Here is a 6,127-nt window from a genome sequence, read left to right as displayed (position 1 = left end):
CACATGCACTCAATTTGTCTCCCAGCACCACCTGATTGCCAGAGTATCAAAGGCTGTATAGCCTCAGAGGACCCCAAGCACCATGGCCACGTTTTCTGAGAATTGTCTCTGGGGCCCCCACTCCTCCTAAGCATTGCTTTACAGACTCTCCCAGCAACCAAAAAATATGTAGTGACCCAGAAACATATACTTGTCTTAAATAGGGAGCCTCACTTGAGGTGAGGTTCACAAGGAAATATTGCATGAAAACATAAATCAAAGAGCAGGGGAAACAGTGTAAATCATGTGAGTACAGATCATATATTTGGTGAAATGTGTTAAGATTCAGATGTCCTAGTCTTTGCACCAGGGATATTCCTTCAAAAATGCCCCAATATACTGGAAAGGTTCTAGAACATTAGATGACTGATACTCAATTATGAGCAACTTTGTAACTTTGTATCTCTTGGTAATTCTAATCGTTAAAGTAAATATTAAATACACCCATCAAAGTTACCTTTTTACCACTAAATGTGAAAGATACTTTCTAATACTTATCCTCACCAAAAGCTCAACAGAGTGTGACACTTTCCATGAGATGTCCTCCCTTGCATTTTTCTCATGATACTTATTAGTACTTCACTCTTCTGTTTCTTCCCTTTTCTCATGCCAAATCTTCCCATCTCCATTGCAAGCTCCTGAAACATTATCCATTCAACATTGATGCACTTTGCCACTGCTCCTCTTGGCGTCTTGTCCATTGATATATCTTTGCGTTTAGCTTTCTACAAGCTATTGGCACATAGGTGAGTAACATTTTTTTTCCTACAGAGAACACAAAAATAGATATGCTGGTTTTTAAAGTTCCATCAGTATTCTGAGGTACAAATGAAGGATATATATTTTTAATGTTTTATCCAATATCTGTGAGATAGACCATTGCAAATCTATTCATAATTTGCTTCCAGTCATACAACGATCCAACATCCGTCCCTCCTCTTGTGTACATTTCCCAAAACCAATATTCCTGGTTCCCTAAAACCATCCCCCAACACCCTACCCCCAACCCCAGTGTGTCTCTATGGCAGGCTCTTTAATTCTTTCTCTCTGTCTCCTTTTTATTTTGTGCATTAAGGGTCTCGTACAGGTACTAAGAGGTCATCACGTTTGTTCAAGGAATTTAGCATTTTTATCAGGAAGGTAAGCCTGGAGTAGCATTGAGGTATGGAAAAGACTGCTGAGGCTTCCATAAGTACAGGGCAGTGGGGGTGGGATGCCCATCCTGCCCAGAGAAAGCCTGGAGATTTCAGTCACAAAACCCGCATATCCGAATTTTCAGATGTTATATTTCAGTGAGAGCCATCCTGAGACGATGGAAACCAGAGGAGAGCATGGTGGCGATTTTGGATTGTGGGAGCAAGTGGCTGCACTGGGTTCTGTTTGGGTGGGCACCAAACTAACCTGCCTCCCTCCGATTTACCCTAGTGTGTTCAGCCTTTTGCAGGTCCAAGGTTAACTGTGGCTGTTGTTATGTTCCAGATTTGTCTATGGGTCTCTGAAACAAGACCAATGCATTAGCTTGTATAGCTGAGCCAGGGGTGGTTTGTTAACATGGCTCCTACATATCTTTCGGGAGTTTAATTTCTCGGAAAACGTAGTCCTGAGTTGTTGGGAGCCAGCCAGAGGCACAGTGGCCATTTGAGGTTATCAGGAAGCATGAAGACACCATCAGACTGTTGATGTACTCACCTGAGGGTACAGGTTTACTTCCTGCAGGCACTGCACCACCAGACTAACAAATATTCATTGAATTAATGAACGAATAATCAACTTTTTCAAAATGTGTCTCTTTCTTGCATTTTAGAAGGGTAACTTCTAACAGGAAAATAATCTTCATGGTATAATCAAGACCTACGATTTATTCTTAATATATTTAATATAAGCTACACATTTTGGAAATTTATACAAAGAAATTCTTTTAAATTATCTGTCTTCATAATTTACTTGTAAATTACTAAGATATCACTGTTTCTTCCACCGTTCTTAGCATAGAAATTTACAGACAGAATGTGCTAAGTAAAAATTCATTTTGGCACTTCTGTTCAATGTAGTAATGGAAGTACTTGGAAGAGAAAATAGATAAGAAAAAGATATTAAGAGTTTTTCATGTATGAAAGTTAGAAATAATCTCTCACTATTCACAGAAGATATCATACTATATTCAGAGAATATTAAAATCTCTACGAAAAACTCCCAGAGACAATAGACATTTATAGTAAAATTGCAGGCTATAAACTCAATACCCAAAAGTCTATGGCTTTTTTATATGCAAGTAATGAGAGAGAAGAAAGTGACATGAAAAAGCAATCCCATTCACAATCGTGCCTCAGAAAATCAAGAACCTTGGAATCAGCTTAACTAAAGAGGTAAAGGACCTATACATCAGGAAATTAAAAAGGACACGAGGAAATGGAAACATATATACTGCATATGGAATGGGAGATTTAACATTGTCAAAATGGCAATTCTCAACGAAGCATTTTAAAAATTCAACTTGATCCCTATAAAGATACCCATGACATTCTTCAAAGAAATTGATCAAGCACTCCTGAAATTCACATGGAACAACAAACGCACACGAATAGCTAAAGCAATTCCTGGGGAAAAGACAATGGAGGCATCACCTTCCCCAACCTCAAACTCTACTACAAACGATAATAATGAGAACAGCATGGGACTGAAACAAAGGCTCAGCTGCAGACCAATGGAAAAGGATTGAATACACTGACACACACCCTCAAATATATAATCATCTAATCTTTATAAGGGAGCAATAAATGTGAAGTGGTTCAAGAGAGTCCTCCTTAACAAACGGTGCAGAAAAAACTGGACAGCTACATGCAAAAAAAAAAAAAATGGCTAAGACCTCTACCTAACACCATGCACAAAAGTCAGATAAAAATGGGTCAAAGGCCTCTACATCAGACCAGAATCCCTCAGGTTCATTGATGACAAGGTTGGCAAATCCCTCCATGACATTGAAGCTAAAGGTATCTTCAAATATAACACGCCACTTGCCAAGCAACTGGAAACAGAGATAAACAAAGGGGACTATCTTAAATTAAGCAGCTTCTGTACCTCAAAAGAAACAGTGACCAGAAACAAAGACTCCGCCATGCAGGCAAGATACTCGCAGAAGCCTACCAGGTTCTCTGAGAGTGAGAACTGGACAATCAGAGTTGCTGTCTTCTAAATAAGATCCAGTCTCTGGATGTTGGCCATTGATGGCATTACATGCATCCAGGCGCAGTTCGTGGTTGTAGCACTTAATTATTAGAAGATGGGGGATCTGGAAGGAAGGGGCACAGTCTTGATCTGAGCAGCCATGGAGATCTCATCCCCCGTTCCCGCACATCTGGGTTCCTCTTTCAGTTCCTTCATGCATGAGGCTCCTTCAAGCTTGGGAAGGGTGGTCTTAAGCGTACCTATGGCTGGTTGCAGAGGTCTTCAGCTACCGGGACTCTAATCAGGGTGGTGAGGGAAACTCACCCCGGCACCTCCAAGGGGCCTCGATGAAGAAAGCCAGGTGCGAGGTCAGGACACTGTCGTTTTAGACATATTTGGAATTAATTTTAGATCGAAAAGTACACATCATTCAAAATACTTATGTGCTTAGTAATAAATTACTACACACTTGTTCAATGACCTCAGAGACCCCACTCTGCTCAGAGAACTAGATTTTTTAATTACAGGTCTGTTTTGCCCATGTGTCATGACTGACAATCACTATCATTATATATGAAACTCACTACACACAAAGATGCACACAGGTTACTTTGAGTCATCTGTGTTGTTAAAGTGTGTTGGCCATTAAACTTCACTGAGACCCTTTGTTCTGTCCTTTATAGGAGCCTCATGAGTCTCACCTTCCGTTCAAGTTGAACTTGTAATAAGTTGGAATGAAATCATCAATATGATCCTCACCTCATCCTTCAGGAGAAAAATCCTACATACTTTCAAGGTGGTCAAAGTGCAGACAACACCATCCACCTTTTCCTGGAGATGTACACAGGACTGAGGTGAGAACAGCAAAAGGCTCTATTTTAATGTTCTTAATGAAGGATTCAGGGAACAACATTAAACAGACTCATATACCACCTTCCAAAAGAATTATTTTGTAAAACTGATGCCTAGGGTATGGTAAACGATAATATAGTAAAAACCATATTTTTATTTCTGGGACATTAAATTTCTAAATCTATTTATTCAAGCTGCTTTGAAATGCATTCCTTGATTAGGAATCATTGTCTGCTATAGGAGTGAGGAAGGACAACACTCAAAGTAATAAGAAGAGAAAATATGGAAAAATTAACTCCTACTAGGTTTGATAACACATATACTAAAATTGAAATCATACAAAGATGAGCATGGTCCTTGCACAGAGATAACATGCAAACTTGTAAACCATTCCATATTTTTGTTGCAAGAAGAATTAACAGGTATACTTTAAGCTAAGACAATCCCCACAAGTACAAAAATTATACATAAAGAGAGCACAAATCCCCAAAACAACAATCTCTCTCAATGTCAATGGACTAAATGTGCCAATTCAGAGGCACAGAATAGGAAGATGAATTAGAAAACTGAACCCAACATTCTGCTGTCTACAAGAAACATGTCTGAACAATCAAAGCACCCATGGGCTAAAAGTAAAAGGCTGGGAAACAAGTTTTCAAGAAAATATCACCTCCGCAAAGCTGGAGTGGCCATACTAGTATCAGACCACATGGACTTCAGGCTAAAGTTATCAGAGACAGTGAAGGTCATTTCTTAATGATCATGGGATATGTACATCAGAAAGAACTCACCCTCCTCAATGTATATGATCCTAATGACAGACCAGCAAAATACTTTAAAACAACTTCTAATAGACTTATAGAAAAACATTGATAGCAATACAATACTAGTAGGAAATTTCAACATTTCTTTGTCACTTCTCGATAGATCAAACAGACTGAAGCTCAGCAAGGAAATATTTTCTTTAAGGGAAGTAATGAACAACCGTTGGCTAAGGGAAGAAATCAAAGAGGAAATTAAATGTTTCCATAAACAAATGAGAATGAGGACACGAGCTACCAGAACTTGTGGGACACAGCAAAAGCAGTGTTAAGAGGAAAGATTATAGCTCTGCCAGAATTCATCAGGAAAAAAGAAAAGGCCTATATGAATAAATTAGAGCTCAAGGTTTTGGAAAATACCCAACAAAAGTAGTCCAAACTAGGCTGGAGTAAGGAAATAATAAAACTTGTACCAGACATCAATGAGCTAGAATCCCAAAATACAATCCAGAAGATCAATAAGAACAAAAACTGGTTCTTTGAGAAAATAAATAAGATCAATAAGCCATGAGAAGCCTCTCAAAGAAACAAAGAGAAAGAATTCTAATAAATCGAATCAGAAATGCAAAGCGGGGTATCCTAATAGAAAGTACAGAAATCCATAGGATCATCAGAGATTATTTTGAGAATCTTTGCAGTAGGAAATGAGAGAATCTTGAAAAAATTGATAAATTATTGGATTCCAATTACCTCCCAATGCTGAACCAAGAAGATTTGGAATACTTCAGCCTATCACTACCAAGGAAATTGAAATGATGGTCAAAATTATACCCCCAAACAGAATCCAGGGCCCAGATGGATTCAATAGTGAACTATTTCAAACCTTTAAAGAGGAACTGCTTCCAACATTTTTAAGATTTTCCAGGAAATTGAAGAAATAGAAATACTCCCAAATAGTTTCTATGAGGCAAAGATCACCCTAATACTCAAATCGACAGAGACACCACAAAAAAAGAAAATTGCAGACCTATTTCCTTTGTGAATACAGATATAAAAATTTTCAAGAAAATACCAGCAAAGAGAATCTAGAAACTCAACAAAAGATCACACATTATGACAAAGTAGGTTTAGCTTGGGGATGCAATGATGGCTTAACATTCTCTGGTCAATCAACAGAATACACCATCTCAATAAAATAAAGATAAAAGTCATATGATCATATCAATAGATGTAGATAAAGCATGTGATGAGATCCAGCACCCCTTCATGATGAAAAACTCTCAACAAAATGGGAGTTGAAAGTACTTTCC

The 6,127-nt window shown here is 38.3% G+C and overlaps 1 pseudogene; it reads left to right on the top strand.

Moving 5' to 3' along the window:
- The first annotated feature begins 4,361 nt into the window (after positions 1-4,361).
- Positions 4,362-4,458, top strand: LOC130023026 (uncharacterized; annotated as a pseudogene).
- The last annotated feature ends 1,669 nt before the right edge of the window (positions 4,459-6,127 follow it).

Source organism: Sorex fumeus, unplaced genomic scaffold (genome assembly GCF_029834395.1).
Source record: "Sorex fumeus unplaced genomic scaffold, SorFum_2.1 ptg000021l, whole genome shotgun sequence".
NCBI lineage: Eukaryota > Metazoa > Chordata > Mammalia > Eulipotyphla > Soricidae > Sorex > Sorex fumeus.
The sequence above is the reverse complement of the archived record's forward strand: the minus strand, read 5'-3'. Positions and strand labels throughout refer to the sequence as shown.